Below are 15,463 nucleotides of genomic sequence, written 5' to 3'. Positions count from 1 at the left end.
TCGGACATATCCGATAAAGAGCTCCTCAAACCCGTCACTCGAGTCATCAAGGTAACTTTACCAAGACTTCTTACTTTATTTTCTAATGCATAAATCATTCATTCATCCTTTCTTAAACACACATTCACACATTCATCCCTACAGTCATTCATTCATCCCATACATCCAAAGCATTGCATATGCAATTGATGCATCACAACGCTTCGTGTTGCGTCACAAAGCGGTAGTCGCCTCATTCGATATGAGCAATGATCGACCAGGGTTCGAAGGCCAGCCTGCAAAGGGCTTGAGGCCACCTCGTGTCAAATAGATCCAGGGGAGAAAACTTAGATGAGCCCTAGTGGCCCTCGCCCGATCTGCTCAGAAGCAGACAGGGTCATCTCGACCTTCTTGTTCGATCCTAACCTCGAACCATGCCCACAGAATCTCCATCGAGGGGAGGCCAGTGGGCCACCTGAGTTGGTCTTTGGAATGGCTTAGGCATCTGCTGGGAGGTGGGTTAAGGAGTAGTGGAATACCACATGAGGGCTATGCCGACCCTATTATGAACAACGGACTCGGATTCCACTCGGACATACCCGTTAGAGAGCTCACTAAGCGCGTCACTCGAGCCATCGAGCCAAGCGATGTTAGCTTAGCCCCTCTGGTTGTGGAAGTCATGGATGGGGTAACGCACGAAACAAGACCAACCCCTCGGCAATGCCTAGCACTTGGGTTCGTGCACTGTCGCGCCTGACCCCCTAGCCACGCCCGATGCTTGGGTTGGCGCCCGACGCCTGGGTCTGTGCTCCTAGAAATGATGGCTCAAGACCCGCTGGCAAGTCAAATAACCCCCTAGGCAATTCTACCCGAATCACCCAGGGGCTCAAGAGCTACACCCACCAAGTGCGCTCGCTCGCACCCGCTGGCAAAGTTTAAAAAACCCTAGACGATTCTACCTGAATCGCCCGGGGGCTCGGGAGCTACACCCACCGAGTGCACTCGCGCGCACCCGCTGGCAAGTCCAAAAATCCCTTAGGCAATTTCTAGGACCACCAAGGCTACACCTCTTGCCTAGCTCTGCTTCGGCTGACCCCTGGGGGTACGCTCCGCCTCGATCGGCGTCTGAGGACTGACTCCACCTCACCCAACATCCGAGGGCTATCCCTGCCTCAGCTGACCCTCGAGGGTAGGCTCCGCCTTGGCCGATGTCTAAGGGTTGGCTCCACCTCACCCAACATCTAAGGGCTAACTCCACCTCGCCCAATGTCTGAGGGATGGCCCCGCCTCGACTGACCCCTAAGGGTAGGCTCTGCCTCGGCTGATATCTGCGGGCTAGCTCTGCCTCGCCTGATGTCTAAGGGCTGGCTCTACCTCACCCGATCCCTCGGACATGGTTCCTAATGGAAGCTCATGCCACCGCCAACCACTATAGGCCAGAATGTACAACCCTAGGTCAAACTTCTGGCATCATGTAGGGAGTGGTCATGTCTCAGCACGACCTGTCTCTACAACATGTCATGCCAAGGGACTCACATCGACCCACAATGATGATGCATGGTCACTATGATGCCCACTCCCTATATGACCGCTGATCAACTTGCTGGATTGTTGGTCCAACGCCTGGGGCCATGCTCCGTCGCGCTCGATGGCGACTTGCGTTCTTACACCCACCCGTTGCTCTTGTACAACGAGTATAAACAGTCCCTTCATGACTTCGTAGAAGTCCCAAAAGGGCTCAGGGGCTCCTGTCAGGTTCACAAACACAGGGTCCCCGATGGGCCCACTTTCCAGCGAAAGCTCAGCCCAGCAGATGGCATTACGACAACACGTGACTCCTGGGCTGACCTAGATACCTAACGATAGGCCAGAAGAGTGATCCAGTCTCCGACCAGAAGGCCTGGCCAAAGTGGGGACGATGATCGCTTTCGACTCTGACCCCCTTTCTGACCAGGAATATGCCGAACCACCGCTTATAGCTTCCAACTCCGACCAACATGGTCAGAGCCGACTGGGAACGACCGACCGAGGGTGCCCACTCGGTGAGGACCCGAGAATCAGGAAGAGCAGATAAGGCAAGGCGCTCAAGTCAACCATAATACTGAGGACCATACCCTGCACACCTATAGGATAGTACCACCTGACCATGTCAGAAGGGTGCTCTACAACCTTCCAGACATGTCCGAACCTAAACAGTGTTGTGAGCATCGACATTTGCCTTACAGTGTTGAGGGCGCCATCATCTACCATACCAGGCGAACATGATAAAGCCTGCCACATGCGTCTAACATAAACAGTATTGCAGGTGCCAACGACCATCTTGTACTCGACAGCGTGGGCAACAAGACTTAGTAGCATACATGCACACACACTCTCTCTCTCTCTCACTTGTAAGGTCATCCCCTTCACCTATAAAAGGGGATGCGCTCTCTCCCAACAAAGAGAGGCCATTTTCCGACTCTCTCTCTCTGCTAAGCTTTAGACATTCGGAGCATTTGAACAACTCCACAGCTCTAGAACTATAAAGCTACATAGAGCATACGTTCTAATACTTAGTGCACGTTGGAGCTCCCGTCACTCTTGGCCCTTTGGTTTAGAGTCTGACTAGACCTTTAACACCCCCTTCTTATTCCCATTCATTTGTAATCCCACAACAAACTTCGAGCACCTAGGCTCAGGAATAAAGTCACCGACCAACTAGAACTGGATGTAGGGCACGTTGCCTGAACCAGTATAAACCCTGTGTCATTAAGTGCTAGGCCACATCTGATCACAATGCATGGCAAAACTACAAATATTTACTTGTTGCTCACTTTTTGCACTGACTGTTGGCGCTGTCCGTGGGGAGGATGTTTTGCGTTCACGCTTGTGGTCATCGGATGGCCCACCTTTCCACCATCTTCGATATGACGAGCTCAAGCGATGCGATTCGTTTTGGCTCGCTAGAGTTTCCCATGCTCCCACCGGTTGGGATGTGGGTTCCTCCCGTTTTTGAGCCATTCCAGACCTTCCTCTTCGGAAGCCTGGACTTTATCACCGACCAGCTCAGTGTGCTTCGCCTCCACAAGGTGGCACTTGTCCCAGCGCCCATCAGAGGAGGAGCGCCCTTCGTTGGCTCTGGGCCACCCGATGACCTCAATGACAAGACACCTACGCTTTGCTTCGAGCCCACGTTGGGCTCAAACCCCATTGTGAGTAACGTACATATTGTTCTTTACTTGCTGGTGAGTACCTTTCGCCGATTCTCCGAAGGGGCCTCGTTGCCCCCGCCGCAACCGCCATGCGACCGGTTTCCCTATGGCCTCACGTCCCCCACAGACGCGTATGCATGGGGGCTTCGAAGGACACTGATGTCGCCCCCTCTCACATCCGAATTCATGGGGATGGTGGGCTAGGCTCCTGCCTCTTTTCACGACCACATGGATGATGAGGTTGAAAGCGATGGCTCCAGCATCGGCGACGTGGCACTTGGCCACTCTCTGTCCCAAGAGTGCGCTATGGTGAACACTTCGAGATAGCCACCAGTGGTAGCAGAATCTCTGTATGCTCACACCCCTCGGGACCCTTGTGCGGAGGCCCTTGCTCGTGCGCAGAAGCACAATGAAGAGTTCCGACAAAGGCGGCAGAGCCAACTGCCACCTGCGCTGGTGCGCTCGGCGCAGCACGCTGCGCCACACGTGCGTAACCCGGCGAGCGGCGCTCGGGGTCACACCCGTCAGGTCCAGCGCAACATCCTGGACGGAGGAAACGATCCCCCACAGTTCGCTCGGGCTGGCCAGAACATCGCCACTGCGGTGATGCTTCTACACCGCCTTCCCGAGCCTATCGACCCCCAGGAGTAGGCGATCCACCAGAACCTCCAGATGCTGGTGGAAACTGCCGCCGTTCTATAAGCGAACAGCTCCGCGTCGCGACACCGGCTCATGGCCTCTTTCCCCATCGGGGGAATGGGGGCGCACCAGTCGAATCGCTCCATCCGCTCGCCGCTACAGTCGCCGGGCGTGGAACAGGAGGCCGTGGCTGCACCACAGCCTAACCCGGCGCCCGCTCCACACCGACCACCTGTGCGCGAATGGCTCGGGCCGAACCGTGACGCTCGCAGCGTTATCAACAATCGGCGTCAAGCCCGGCGTGATGATGACGTCCATCAAGAGGCAGTGAGAGCGGCGGAACGGGCCCTGGCCGAACCATCGAGGGGAGCGGGGAAACGCGCCCCAGGCATGGTCGCCGACCGGACGACCAGAGTCCCAGCCCGGACGGCCCGGGACCATGGGCCTTTGGCCGTCGCATCCAGAAAGCGCCGTTCCCACAGTGCTTCCTACCTGACAGCATCCGCGACTAGGCGGATCTCAAGAGGATCTTCATTGGGAATTTCTAGGGGACCTATGTCCGTCCTGGGATTGTTATGGTTTGCTATGGTCTCAAACAGCCTCTTCATTTCACATGTGGCATTGTTATGGTTTGCTTTATCTGATTTATGTCCTAAATTGCTGAACTTTCACCGGAAAACTCAAGGGTCTAGCCGACTGGTAGATGGTTTTTGGTTTGAGGATTGGCTTCACTATAGGATTTACTAGTCATCATGTGGCAATCAAATGATTAATTTGGTCGTTGTAACCTCATTCGTTGGCTTGTGGAAACAACAGTTAAATTCACTCTTGGAAATCTCTGCTTACAGCTGCATTGCCAGCTCAATTTATATTAACTCTGGCCTTAACGGACGTCATCTTGTGGGCTGCCCACGTTTGCTTGAATCTCCTTAGTCCTGTTATTACTATCTATGGCAAATTATCCACAGTAAATTGTTGTGATCCTTTTGAAATCCAATGGTATTAGAAGCAGATGCATTATGATTTTTTAATTTCTTTTTGATGATCTCCTGCACCACGTCCGATGAAGTTTAATCTGTCCCTGTGGTGCTTTATGAGATAATATCTGTTGTCCATTATTAACAGGTTTTGGAGGTAGTTGATATGGATCGAAAGATCGACATTGTTCATGAGCTCAAGAATTATGTTCTGAAATGTATTGGTGATCAAAATGGTAACCATGTGATCCAGAAATGCATTGAGTGTGTTCCTGAAGACCGCATTCCGTTTGTTATTGATCCTATACTTTCACAAATTCTTGTTCTGTGTACCCATCAATATGGCTGCAGAGTCATTCAGGTACATAACACATCATTGCATTTTTTTTTAAGATGAGTCTTGTTCCATGTACTAACTAATTTCATTGTTATAGAGAGTTCTGGAGCATTGCCATGGTCCTGTGACTCAAAGTGCTATCATGAATGAAATTGTGCAGCAGACCTTCCATTTGACGGATGATAAATTTGGGAACTATGTTGTTCAAGTATGTAAATTGTTTCTATTCCTATATGTGTTTATTTGAATATCTAACTTTTGATTTCCATGGTACACTGGAATATTCACTTCAATGAACTCAGGAACTATGTTAATGATATTTGAGCAAAATCAAGCTAATTTCTCTGCTGTGCTTTTATAATCTGTTGCATTTGCCTCTGCTGTACTAACTTTTTTTTTGTGAAATCTGTTTCGAACATTCTATAGCATGTGTTGGAACACGGGAAACCAGAAGAGCGTTCATCCATCATTCAAAAGCTCTCAGGGCAAGTGGTCATCTTGAGCAAGCAAAAGTTTGCTTCTAATGTCATTGAGAAATGTTTGGCTGTTGGAACTCCTGAAGAACGTGATAGCCTTATTAGGGAAATCATTTCATCTGGTCAAACATTTCAGGTTTGTCCTATTTTATATTGTTATAAGCTGGTACATTTAGCATTCCATAGACAAACCATTCTGCTTTTATGCTTGATTCAGTGTTTCAAGACATTAAGATTACATCTGCATAATTTTACCTAATTCATGTCATGGCTGTATTTTTTCATGACAATAATTGATGGCACATGGTGCTTTGGCTTTACTCTGTTTGAGCATGCATGCTGTGTTGCACGATGGTTATTGCTTTTTTTCTTGTGTAGCTAGAATTATTTTCACATCTGTTGCTAATTTCATAAGAGCCTTGTGGAATATTATGTATTCTGGGCACTAGCTGCTAGATTTCTATTGGCACAGGTAGTATGTATATGTTGTACATACACATGGTGCTTTGGCTTTACTCTGTTTGAGCATGCATGCCGTGTACATACACATGTTGGGAGTCTAAAAAGTTTGATGGCGCTCTTAAATTTTTGGAGTTTATAGCTAATGCAATTTTTCATTCATGACTCATGACTATATTCATCTGTTTTGCAGGAATTGATGAAGGATCAGTTTGGTAACTATGTTGTATAGCGAGTCCTTCAGACATGTGATGATAAATACCTAGAGATGATCCTCTCAAGCATCAAACTGTTAGATTGATCTCTAATCTCAAACTGGGCCCAACGGCTCAGTTGGGCCTTTGATCCGCGCCCTGATCGGGGGCGCCCAGCCCACTATGGCTGGAGGGCCCCTGTCACACTGCGCTATAAATAGAGGTGGGGCCGGTGGCTCAAGTCACGAGGTTCGCCTGAGCTGAGCTCCCCACCGAAATTCCTAATCCGATCTACAAGGCACGCAGCCAGTGACGGGAAGCCATCGGATTGCGTCACCGCCACCACTGCACTGCGCCGCCACCGGTCTTTACCGCCGGTCGGCACCGCCCATCACCGACACCGTCTTCACCGACTGTCGCTGCCCTCGCGCAGACACCGACGCAATGCTCATGGCAGACGCCTCTGGATCGAAGGCCTACGATGGTCGGTAACCTAGCACTACTCCTTCCTCTAATCTCTATCTAGTTCATGTACTAGGACATGCTATACATTTACAAGATGTACTCGGCTAGATCTATGACCATGTGATTCGAATAGTTTCAACAATGGTACCAGAGCTAGGTCTTCTAGGGTTTTTAGATCTAGAACGGGTGAATGATAAGAAACAGAGTAGATCCGTTCGGATCAGAGAAAAGAAAGGGTCTTGGATCTCAAAGCCGAAACCTAACCCGCGAATCAGTCACGGGGAAGAACAACGGTGAAACCCTAACCCTAACCAAACCCTAATCTCGATCCTAACCCCATCCCCAACCCTAAATCGGATAGATCCGAGAAAAGAAGAAAGGAAAATCAAAGAAAAAGAAAAGGGGAAGGGGAAGAGGCCTACCTCGCCGCCGCACCATGCTGCCGCCTCGTCAGCGCGCGGGCGGGTGCTCGGGCAAAGGGCGCCGCGGATAGGCCACTCGACGGCGGCGCGCTCACCCGCTGGGGAGCGCGCGCGCCGGTGAGAGGTCCGGCGATGGTGCCATCATCGCCTCTGGGCCGTCACAGGACCGAGACAGAGGAGGAGGAGAAGTGGTCGGGTCAGATCTAGGGTTTTGGAGGGGATTAGGGCACCGTCGCTCAGACCGCTCGACGGTGGCGTGCTCACCTGCTGGGGAGCACGCACGCCAGCGAGGGGACCGGCGACGGCGCCATCTTCGCGCTCGTCATCGCTCGGTTGCTGCTCGCTACGCTGAGAAGAGAGGCAAAGAAAGAGAAAGGGCAACAGAGAATGGATTAGGGTTTTCCCCATGGGCGCGAGGCGTCGGCTTTTATTTTGAGCAAAACGCGCGCGTGGCCGTTGGATTAAGATGGACGGTGCAGATCGATCGGGCCAACGATCGGCCCAGGCAGGCGTGCGCGGCCGTGCGGCTTTGGCGGCCTAGGCCCAGGTTGTGGCCAGGGAAGCACAGCGTGCTCGCAAGCACAGTGGGCCAGGCCGTTTTGCTAGCTCGGCTAAAGAACAATATTCATTTTCAATCAATTTTTTCTTTTTCTTTTTCCAGTAAATATTTATTTCCTGGAAAATGGATAAATGACTTAAAGTAAATAGAAAAGAGAATTTTCCTGTGGGTAAAATTCATTAAATTGAATTATTTTTTCCGCTGCAATGTTAAAGTTAATGATCTTCTAATTAAATTCGAACCAACGGGAGAATTTAATTTGAAGAGTAGTCAATTTTAATCAGTAAATTATAATATTATTATTTTTTTACCAACATTGATAATAGTCATATTATAATGTTTCATACATTAATTATATTTCTGCCCAACGGTGATGTAGAATTAGTGTATAAGAACAGTTATATGTTTTAATTTTGACCAATGTTGGAACTAAGGCATGCAATTGTTATTATTATTTATGTTCTCACTATATGAATTATGTTTTTAGGCGGATACAACTTGATGGGTTATATCAAAGAGATCCCCACTCTCAAAGGTGACAACTACATGGAGTAGAAGAAAAAGATTGACTTAGCCTTCATCTTAGCTGAGGTGGATTGGGTAGTCACCTCACCGTGTCCCACTGAGCCTGTGGCACCGGTGAGGAAGACAAACGAGGCTAATGCCGCTTGGGCAACTAGAGGGAGGGATTTTGAATCCCAAAAGATGTCCTATCACTTTAAGCATAGGAAGTGGGTCACTACCAACAAGAAATATATGACTGTGATAAAGAACACGATTGAGCCTGTAATTGTGGGCTTAATTCCATAGTGTGACACCATCACCGAGTAACTCGATAAAATAAAGAGTCAGTTCACTGGCTCTTCAAAGACATATGCTACCCAGCTGATGAAGCAGCTGGTGACAGAGAGGTACTCTAAAAATGGTGGCATAAGAGAGCACATACTAAGGATGAGCAATTTGACATCCAAGCTAAAACTAATGGATCTGGCTCTCAAAGAAGAGTTCCTTATCCATCTGATTTTTACTTCCTTGCCAAAAGAATTCGACACTTTTGTTGTCAACTACAACATACAGCCCGAGAAGTGGGACTTAGAGAGGCTCATGGCTATGTGTGTGCAAGAGAAGAGATTAAAAGCTACCAATGGTGGCACTATCAATTATGTGAAAGACAGCAAGAAAAAGAATAATAATGCTAACTCCTCCTCAAAGTCAAAGGGAAAGGGTCCCATACTGTATCAGTCTCAGCAGAACAAGTTCACAGTAGAGAAAGACCAGTGTCTCTGTTGCAAGAAGATGGGACATTATAAAAAAGATTGTCCTGATTACTTAAAGATGATCATGACAAAGAAAGGTGAGAACATTATTACGTTCATAAATGAATCCCTATATGTACAGTATTCGATATCTACTTGGTGGATTGACTCAGGTGTAACTATTCATGTTGCTAATTCTTTACAGAGATTCCATTCGATGAGGACTACGCAAAGAAGAGAAAGACACGTTAAAGTTGCAAATGAAGTCCGAGCAGATGTTGAAGCCGTTGGCGATCTTTCTCTAGAGCTTGTTGATGGCTTCACACTTTTACTTAGAGATGTACTTTATGTTCCCTTTTTACAGAGAAACTTGATTAGTGTTTCATGCTTGAACAATGATGGATATGATTGCCATTTTGGAAATGGCAAATGTAAGATAGCATTTAATAATGCATGTGTTGGTCTTGCTATCTTACAAAATAAGCTTTATTTGTTATCACTATGTGATGATGTGAATGTTGTATGCGATGATGGGAACATTGCGTGCGACAATGAGAATGTATCCTCGTCTGCGGATGTAAATAGAAAACAAAAGAGAGCTCATGATGCGTCGTCAAAATTATGGCATTGTCGTTTAGGCCATATTTCGAGGGGGAGAATAGAAAGACTAGTTAAGAATAATACTCTTCCTCCATTAGAGCTCTTAGATTTAGAACAATGCAGAGAATGCATAAAAGGAAAGTATGTAAAGAAAATTAAGAAAGATGCCAAATAAAGCTCAGGAATTTTATAGATTATTCACATAGACATCAGTGGTCCGTTTCCTGTAAAGAGTGTGGATGGTTATGATTCATTCATAACATTCACATATGATTACTCCCGTTATGGCTACATTTATCCAATCAAAGAAAGAATAGAAGCATTGGATAAATTTAAGATATTTAAGGAAGAAGTTGAAAACCAACACAATTTAAAGATTAAGATAGTCAGGTCCGACCATGGGGGAAGTACTACGGTCAGCATACCCCATATGACCAAGTTCCTAGACCTTTTGCAAGGTTCTTACAAGAGAATAGCACAGTAGCCCGGTATTCTACACCGAGCGAACCTCAACAGAATGGAGTAGCTGAAAGACACAATCATACCCTAATGGATATGGTGCGTAGTATGATAAGTTACTGCACCTTACTGTTGAGCCTATGGATGGAGGCGTTAAAAACCGCCATTCATATTCTCAATAAAGTACCAAGTAAGTCGGTGCCCAAAACACCGTATGAGTTATGGACAGGAAGAGTACCCTCACTAAACCACTTACATGTGTGGGGGAGTCCTACTGAGGCTAAAGTATTTAACCTAAACAGTGGGAAGCTAGATCCTAAAATAGTAAGTTACTATTTCATTGGCTACCCAGAAAAGTCAAAAGGTTTTCGTTTCTACTGTCCAGACAGACATACAAAGTTTGTGGAAACAAGATAGTCTTCCTAGAGGATGAAATGATGAGGGGAGCATGGTAACTCGAGAAATTGATCTTGAAGAGAAGCGGGTGTATGCGCTCACTCTGATGATTCATGAGCCATTTTTCTCACTACCTGTTATCATTGCACCGACAGTGCAAGATACTATGGTGCCAGCACCTGTTGTTATTCCACCTGTGGCAACAATGAATGACGATGAGGAACCTATTTTTCAGGATCCTATAGAACCTATTGCCACATATGAGGGGGAGCAACAACAGCCTCAAACAGAAGATGTGCCAAATGTGGAGGCCCCTATAAGGTCTCAAAGAGTTAGAAAATCAGCTATTCCTATTGACTATGAAGTATACAACACTGAGAAATTTCAAATGAAGGATGATCCTACCTCATTTGAAGAAGCCATAAGAAGTGATCATTCATCAAAGTGGCTTGAGGCCATGGAAGATGAAATGAAATCTATGAATGCCAATAAAGTTTGGGACTTAGAAATAATTCCTAAAGGAGCTAAAACAGTAGGTTGTAAATGGGTCTACAAAACAAAACTTGACTCTCAAGGGAATATAGAGAGACATAAAAGCATGACTTGTGGCAAAAGGCTTTATGCAAAGAGTAGGGATTGATTACAATGAGACCTTTTCTCTAGTCTCAAGTAAGGATTCCTTCAGAATTATAATGGCATTAGTGGCACATTACGATTTAGAATTACATCAGATGGATATAAAGACGACATTTCTCAATAGGGACTTGGAGGAAAATGTTTACATGGCACAACCGAAAGGTTTGTCATGGAAGGAAAAGAACGAATGGGATGCCACCTAAAGAAATCCATTTATAGATTAAAACAAGCTTCAAGACAGTGGTACTTGAAGTTTGGTCAGACAATAAAGAATTTTGGGTTTAAAGAGAATGTAGAGGACAATTGTGTCTATGCAAAGTTTAAGAATGGGAAGTTTATCTTCCTTGCTCTGTATGTGGATGATATCTTACTTGCTAGTAGTGATGTTAGTCTACTACTAGAGACAAAGAAGTTTTTGTCCTCAAAATTTGATATGAAAGATCTTGGTGAAGCCTCATTCGTTCTAGAGATCGAGATTCACCGAGATATAAGTAAAGGGGTATTAGGACTGTCACAAAAGGCATACATAGAAAGGATCTTAAAGAAATTTAGTATGCACTAATGTAGTCCCTCACCTACTCCTATAGTCAAGGGCGACGGATATGGGGATTTTCAATGCCCTAGGAACCAATATGAGATCGATCAAATGAAAGCGGTTTCATATGCATCAGCTGTCGGAAGCTTGCAATATGCTCAAGTATGTACGCGCCCTGACTTGGCATTTGTTACTGGGTTATTTGGCAGATTCCAGAGCAATCCTAGAACAGAACACTAGAAATTAGTAAAGAAAGTCTTGCATTATTTGCAAGGAACAAAAAACCTCATGATGACGTATAGAAGATCTGATTCACTCCATATAGTGGAATATTCAGATTTTGATTATACGGGAGATGATAGAAAATGCACGTTTGGATATGTATTCACTCTCGCAGGGGGAGCTATTTCATGGAAAAGCTCAAAGCAAACCGTCACTACATCGTCCACAATGTATGCTGAGTTTGTAGCGTGTTATGAGGCAACGGGGCAGGTGAACTGGCTAAAGAAGTTCATACCCGGTTTGAAGGTGGTTGACGACATTTATAGACCACTTAAGTTATACTGCGATAATAATCTGGTAGTATAGTATGCTCACAACAATAAGACAAGTGGTGCTGCCAAACACATTGATATAAAGTATTATGTTGTGAAAGATAAAGTCTAGGACCATGTCATAAGTCTTGAGCATATAAGTACCGAAAAGATGCTCGCGGATCCGCTTACAAAAGGCTTACCACCCAACGTGTTCAGAGAACATATAGCTAGCATGGATTTAAGGGAAAGCCTATAATTCCTAGACAGAAGAAGGCCCAAAGTTAAGTATCTATTTTAGAACAGAGTGGTGTGTTGTAGCTGTTAAATCTATCGACAATTGCCTGTGACGATGAAACATGCTCTATGCGCTAATCTATAATGGAATAAACAAAAGTAAATGATATGAAATTGAAAGATGGTAGGAGATTAAGGGAGAGATTGTTAGATTGATCTCTAATCCCAAACTGGGCCCAACGGCCTAGTTGGGCCTTTGATCCACGCCCTGATCGGGGGCGCCTAGCCCACTATGGCTGGAGGGCTCCTGTCACACTGCGTAATAAATAGAGGTGGGGCCGATGGCTCAAGTCACGAGGTTCGCCTGAGCCGAGCTCCCCACCGAAATCCCTAATCCAATCTAAAGGGCGCGTAGCCAGTGATGGGAAGCCACTAGCCACGCCACCACCGGACTGCGTCACCGCCACCACTGCACTGCGCCACCACCGGTCTTCACCACCGGTCGCCACTGCCCATCACCGACACCGTCTTCACCGACCGTCGCTGCTCTCGCGTAGACACCGACACAACGCCCATGGCAGTGGCCTACGATGGTCGGTAACCTAGCACTACTCCTCCCTCTAATCTCTGTCTAGATCATGTATTAGGACATGCTATCCATTTATAAGATGTACCTGGCTAGATCTATGACCATATGATTCGAATAGTTTTCTACACAAACTACACTTGAATGAACTGAAGAATTACACGTATGGGAAGCACATTGTGGCACATGTCGAGATGCTAATCATTACACAAGGTAAGCAGACAACAAATAGTCTACATCGCGATGCCAAAAGAAAGAATTCAGTGTACTCTTATACTGATGAACCAAACATTTTCTGGTTTCTGATTTCAGAGAAGCGAGCAAGGATGGCATCCCTGAGTGGCCAACATCAGCAGCCAACAAACTGTACAGCTATAGGCACACACTGTTAAATTGATCTCTAATCCTAACTAGACCCAACGGCCCAGTTGGGCCTTTTATTCACGCCCTGATCGGGGGCACCTAGCCCACCATGGCTAGAGGGCCCCTGTCACCCTACGCTATAAAGAGAGGTGGGGGTCGGTGGCTCTAATCACGAGGTTGACCTGAGCCGAGCTCCCCACCGACATCTAAACCCTAATCCGATCAAAGAGGGGCACAGCTAGTGATGGGAAGCCACCAGCCGCGCCGCCTTCGGACTACGTCACCAGACTTCACTGCCTTCACCACCGGTCGCCACTACCCATCACCGACGTCCTCTTCCCCGACCATCGCTGCCCTAGCGCAGATTGACTCCATGGCGGACGTGAACGGATCTTCCACTGCGGTGTCAGGTTTGACATGTCCATCTTCTACTCCACCCCTCTATGTCTCTCGTTGCAATAGTAGATGTACTAGGGCTCGTGATTCTATTCAACAGCAAGTACCCGGCTAGATCTATGTTCCTAGTGATTCTATAGATAAAACAATGGTACTAGAGCCATCGGTTTCTAGGGTTTTAGATCTAGAACGGGTAAACCAATTAGAAAAGGAAAAAGAAGGTTAGATCCAGTGCGGCTCTAACAAGAATAGAGGGTTCGGTTGAACCCTAACCCTAACTGGGTTAAGGAAAGGAGAAGAAGAAGAGGGTTTCGGCCTTAAGTAGATGAGAGCCGAACCCTAAACCCGTAGAGACCCTCTGGGGAAGAAGAATAGTGAAACCCTAACATAGTTAAACCCTAACCCATCCCAATCGGTCAAAACCGAGAAGAGCAAACAAGATCCAAAGAAGGGGAAAAGGGGAAAAGGTAGACCCAGAGGGCTTACCTCGCCGTTGTGCAGACCAGCGCGTGGGGAGAAGAAGGCCGAGCCTGGGGGAGCTGCTCGCCGGACTTTAGACACAGGGGCACCGCGGCCACGCCGCTCGACGGTGGCGCGCTCACCTGCTGGGAGCACGCACGCCGACGAGGGGGTCGGCGACGGCGCTGGGGCTCTCTGCTCGCTCTCGTCGTCGTTTGCTCGTCGCTCGGGCTCACTCGGCTGAGAGAGGGAAGGGAGAGGAGAAGACCGAATGGCAGTTAGGGTTTTGGCCGACGCGGCTGGGGCAGTTTCGTTCGCCCGAAGACGCCGCGCAGCCGTCCGATCAGATCCAACGGCGCCAGATGCACGGGCCGCATCGTGGCCTAGGCGAGCGTGCGAGCGCATGGAGCTTTACCGGCCCAAGCGCACATTGTGGCCTGGGTGCGGCCTACGCGCGCAGAGAGGTGGGCCGAGCCGGCTTTTGCCGGTTTTTGGGCCAAGAAAGGCTGAATGAGCCCGCGAGCCGATTTTTGTTTTTTTCTTTTTTCCTAGAAGATTGAAAAAATGGAAATTGGCTCAAAAGAAATTAGAAAAGGTGATTTTTCCATGTGGGTAAAATTCACTGAATTGAATTCCTTTTTTCGCTGCGTATTTAAAGTTGTCATTTTCATTATTAAATTCGAACCAACGAGAGAATTTAATTTTGAAAAATGGATATATTTTAGTTTATTATGATATTGTTATTATTTTGACCAACATTGATTAATGACAATATTATGATGTTTTATCATGTATTAATTCTATTTCTGTCCAACGGTGATGTAGAATTATTGTAGAAGACAATTGTATGTTTTAATTTTGATCAACATTGGAACTAAGGCATGCAATTGTTATTGTTATTATTTATGTTCTCACTTGATATGAATTGTGTTTTCAGACAAATACAACTTGATGGGTTGTATCAAAGAGATCTCCACTCTCAAAGGTGATAACTACATGGAGTGGAAGAAAAAGATAGACCTGGCATTTATCTTGGCTGAGGTGGACTGGGTAGTCAACTCACCGTGTCCCACTGAGCCTGTGACACCGGTGAGGGAGACAAACGAGGCTGATGCCGCTTGGGCAACAAAAGAAAGGGATTTTGTATCCCAAAAGATGCCCTATGACCTTGAGCATAGGAAATGGATCACTGCCAACAAGAAATGTTTGGCTGTGATAAAGAATGCGATTGAACCTGCAATTGTGGGCTCAATCCTAGAGTGTGACACCGTCACCGAGTACCTTGACATAAAGAGTTAGTTCACTGGCT

At 46.9% G+C, this 15,463-nt stretch overlaps 1 pseudogene; it reads left to right on the top strand.

The window, feature by feature from the left end:
• Window positions 1-3,926: 3,926 nt before the first annotated feature.
• Window positions 3,927-13,328, top strand: LOC136491675 (pumilio homolog 3-like; annotated as a pseudogene).
• Window positions 13,329-15,463: the final 2,135 nt, after the last annotated feature.

This window comes from Miscanthus floridulus, chromosome 11, assembly GCF_019320115.1.
Source record: "Miscanthus floridulus cultivar M001 chromosome 11, ASM1932011v1, whole genome shotgun sequence".
NCBI classification, from domain to species: Eukaryota; Viridiplantae; Streptophyta; class Magnoliopsida; order Poales; family Poaceae; genus Miscanthus; species Miscanthus floridulus.
The sequence above is the reverse complement of the archived record's forward strand: the minus strand, read 5'-3'. Positions and strand labels throughout refer to the sequence as shown.